The 4,706-nt window shown below is 40.3% G+C and overlaps 1 pseudogene; it reads right to left on the reverse strand.

Moving 5' to 3' along the window:
• Positions 1-2,295: 2,295 nt before the first annotated feature.
• Positions 2,296-4,706, reverse strand: part of LOC102873858 — a 45,121-nt pseudogene continuing 42,710 nt past the window's right edge.

Here is a 4,706-nt window from a genome sequence, read left to right on the forward strand (position 1 = left end):
TTCATAATAATGACCTTTTGCATTCTTTGTGGATGATGTTCTTCACATCCTCCCACAGCTCATCTGGTCTTTGTTCATTACTGTCAAAGCCTCAAACCTTTGCCTGAGTTGGTTTTTAAATTAAGATGGGACAGACTCAAGGGCAAATATTGATTCCTTTGGATTTAACTTGACCTTCCTTACCTTTAGTTTGAATATGCATAAAAGTAGTTGATGGTCTGTTGTACAATCAACACCTGGCCTTCTTTTAACTGCTGAAATTGAACTTCTCAAATGATTGTTTCCACAGATGTAAACAATCTGATTCCTGTGTATACCAACAAATGAAACCCATGTGTATAGCCTGATTTTATGTTTCTTATAAAAGGTATTTGCTATGAATAAATCAATAATTATGCAAAATTCTATCATTCTATCCCCAAGACCATTCTGAATATTAATCCTTGTTCCTGGTTCCCAACATTTGCATAACAGTCACCTATTATTATTATTAATGCATCTTGGTTGTATATTGCTAAAATAATCTATTTCCTCATCTTGTACTCTGGTTGTTGGTGCATAAATTTGAATGACAGTGCTATCTTGTATGTGTATGAATGTTTTCTTGCCACTCACGACATCGTATTTCAAGATGGATCTAGAAACGGCCTTTTTAATTATAAAAGTGACCCTGTTTTTTTCTCACATTTTCATCTTCAGGTATTAGATCAGATGATCAGATGATCATCTGATTCAAAATATCCCATGCCAATCCATCTTATTTCACCAGTATCAAATATGTCAACATTTATGCTTTCCATTTATTTGTTAACAATGTCTAGTTTTCCTACATTCATTCTTCTCACATTCCATGTTCCAATCACTAGTTTCTGCTTACAACTGTTCCTCCTTTGTGTTTCTAAATTTTAGGGCTCAACCTCAGTTGCCATATCTGTTATTCTATTTTATGTGTAATCCACTGTACATAGAGTTTTTGAAAGCCTGTTATATTTCAGAAGGGAATGGTCAATACTTCTTAGTCTGCTTAATTTGAATGCTTAGTTTTGGAACACTGTCTGACAGACAAGCAATTTAGTTTAAAGACCACATGATAGTCACTTCTTACAGAAATAACCATATATAAGTGCCCTCCCCCTGCATGTGTGTCTTGTCCTTTTCCTTTGTATGAGTACATTTAATATCCACCACCTATCTTTTAAGTTGTCTTACTGTGAGATCTCTGTAGTGTAGTCCATAGCTTGTTTTGCTTCAAACCAAAAAGGCTGCATCTTGTATTTTAATCCACCAGCACATTCACTGGAGAAAGATCAGTCGTCTCTTCCCATTAAGATTCACAGTTTCAGAAACTCAGTGGATGAGTGCTATGCTTGTGAGATAGCCTGCAACTGCAAGTAATAATGTGTGAGTTGTTAATGATGCTGGAAGCTAAGCTACTGGTATCTCAAATACCAGCAGGATTACCTCAATACAGATTTGACCAAGATGAAAGTTTTATTGTCTACTTTTAAGTCTATTTCTGAAAATTAGTCAGTGAAAGCTTTATTCATCCTAAACACAATTTTTTTCTAACTCATTTGCTTTGGAAGCATGACCAGGAGGAATCACTTGTTACAATATTTTTGATAATGCGAGAGACCAGAGGTGTAAAAGAGACAAATGAGACCCTTTGGGGTAAATGACACACTAGCAGCAAGAGTGTATTCTGGCATGCTGCTAATTGTGAGTCCAGCTCTGAGCCAGCTAAAATTTCCTTCTGCTGGGGCTGGTGATAGCTAACAATAATGCCAGATTTAAAACTAGCCAAGTGTTATCACTTCACCATCACTAATTCGGATGACCAGGAAATAGGTAGATATAACATACAAAGCAAAGTTATAGACATATTTCCTTCCCTGTCATCAAACACCTAATCCCTCTCTACAGAAGCAACTGTGTTACAAAAGATGTCCATGCACAACTAACCATACAACTTCTAATTTAAAAACAATAACAATAATCAATAGCCATGAGTGATTTCTAGACCTTTATCTCAGTCAGGTGAAGCATTTCTTTCATCTTTTTTATGGTGCCAATTTTAAACAGATCTTTATTTGAGAAATTACATTTACCATTTAAATTACAGTGATAATAAAGTGTGATGTTAATTCCTTTCCCTTTGCACATTCCATATTCAAGTATTGAGAATGCGTAGAAACTTAGTCTTGCAGTTTAGACTTTTCACCTGCAGTGTGCTACAAATTTGGGTCCTTTAAAATTTAACTGTGGGGCAATGAATGCTAACGTATGCAGATTGGTTTAGTCAACCTCTTCAATGGGGGGTCCAGAAGAGGCACCACCAGATAGAGGAGCTCCACCACCGGGGAAGCCACCAGGCATGACTCTGGGCATGGCTCCAGCACTCTGGTACAGCTTGGTGATGATGGGGTTGCAGACCTTCTCTAGTTCCTTCTGTTGATACTCAAATTCCTCCTTTTCTGCAGTCTGATTCTTATTAAGCCAGTTGATAATTAGATTGCACTTGTCAAGGATCTTCTGCTTGCCCTCATCATTGATCTTGCCTTGAAACTTTTCGTCTTCAACTGTTTCTTTCATATTAAATGTGTAAGCCTTAAGGGAATTCTTAGAAGACACCTTTTCTCTTTGCTTCTCCTCTTCAGCTTTGTACTTCTCAGCCTCTTGGACCATTCATTGAATGTCCTCTTTACTCAAGTGGTTCTTATCATTGGAGATGGTAATCTTGTTTCCTTTCCCAGTGCTCTTGTCGAGAGCAGAAACATTAAGGATACCATTGGCATCAATATCAAATATGACTTCAATTTCAGGAACATCACGAGGTGCAGGTGGTATCCCAGTGAGTTCAAACTTGCCAAGCAGGTTGTTATCTTTGGTCATGGCATACTTACCTTCATAGACCTGAGTGAGTACACCAGGCTGGTTGTCAGAGTAGGTTGTGAAGGTCTGTTTCTACTTGGTAGGAATGGTAGTATTCTGCTTGATGAGGACAGTCATGACTCCACAAGCAGTTTCAATACCAAGAGAAAGTAGAGTGACATCCAGGAGCAGCAAATCTTGAACATGTTCAGATTTGTCTCCAGAAAGAATGGCCACCTGGACAGCTGCACCATAAGCAACAGCCTCATATGGGTTGATGTTTTTGTTCAATCCCTTTCCATTGAAGAAATCCTGAATAAGCTTCTGATCTTGGGAATTCTGGTAGAACCACCCACCAGGACAGTATCACGGATCTGTGACTTGCCTAGCTTGGGATCCCTCAGGGCTTTCTCCACGGGGTCCAGAGTGCCACGGAAAAGATCAGCATTCAGTTCTTCAAAGCTGGCTTGATTAATGGAAGTATAGAAGTCTATTCCCTCATAAAGAGAATCTATCTCAAGGCCGGCCAAGGTGCAAGAAGAAACTGTGCACTTTGCCCGCTCACAAGCAGTGCAGAGGCATCTGACAGCCCTCTTATTTTCACTGATGTCTTTCTTATGCTTGCACTTGAACTCTGCAATGAAATGGTTGATCATTCTGTTGTCAAAGTCTTCTCCACCCAAGTGGGTGTCTCCAGCTGTAGACTTGACCTCAAATATCCCATTGTCAGGAGTGAGGATTGACAAGTCAAAAGTGCCACCTCCTAAGTCAAAGATCAGCACATTCTTTTCAGTACCAACCTTTTTGTCTAAACCATAAGCAACAGCAGCAGCAGTTGGCTCATTGATGATTCAGAGGACATTGAGGCCAGAAATGGTTCCAGCATCTTTGGTAGCCTGGCGCTGAGAGTCATTGAAGTAGGCTGGTACAATGACAACAGCTTTGGTAACAGTCTTCCCAAGATAGGATTCTGCAATTTCCTTCATCTTTGTGAGAATCATAGATGACACCTCCTCTGGATAGAAACTTTTGGTCTCTCCTTTATATTCTACTTGGAACTTGTGCCTGCTTACATCGTTCACCACCATGAAGGGCCAGTGTTTCATATCAGGCTGCACAACAGCTTCATCAAATCTTCATCCAATGAGACGTTTGGCATTGAATACTGTGTTAGTAGGATTCATTGCAACTTGATTCTTTACCGCATTGCCAGTCAATCATTCAGCATCAGTAAACGCAACATAGCTTGGGGTGGTCCGGTTGCGTTGATGTTTTGCAATGATCTTCAATTTCCCATGCTGGAAGACCCCTACACAGGAGTAGGTGGTGCCAAGATCATTGCCAACGCAGGGGTCTTGGACATTGGTGCTTAGTGTAGGTCCCAGGTGGTGGAGAAACAAAACCGTACCTCGTGGCTGCCGCTGCCCCAAATGAGCAGGAGCAGCATTTCTTAGGAAGCCTTCAAGTTATCGCTCATAAGAAGCAAGAGAACCTGAAGTCAGTGAGTCAGCACACTCCCTGCTCCTCCACACTTAAAGCATTCGCAAAGGCTGCGTCTCTAGTCCTGTGCCAATTTGTCCTACTATAGCATTGCCACTGCAGGCTAATCCACTTTTTTCCTCTGCACACTGCTCATGAGGAGAACATGTCAGAGACCTGGAAACTCTTTTGTTATAGAGATTTCTTGCCAGGATTATTGACTAATATTAGCCTTTTGCATTTTGAAGTTCTTGGTTGTCATTCTGAGGTAACTTGTGGTGGCTGTGAAGCTGAACACTGTGACATTGATGTGTCAAATGCAACAATGGTTACCCATGGTGGACAGTGTTTGGTGG

This window comes from Elephantulus edwardii, unplaced genomic scaffold, assembly GCF_000299155.1.
Source record: "Elephantulus edwardii isolate Elephantulus edwardi_28Jun2011 unplaced genomic scaffold, EleEdw1.0 scaffold00023, whole genome shotgun sequence".
Lineage (NCBI taxonomy): Eukaryota > Metazoa > Chordata > Mammalia > Macroscelidea > Macroscelididae > Elephantulus > Elephantulus edwardii.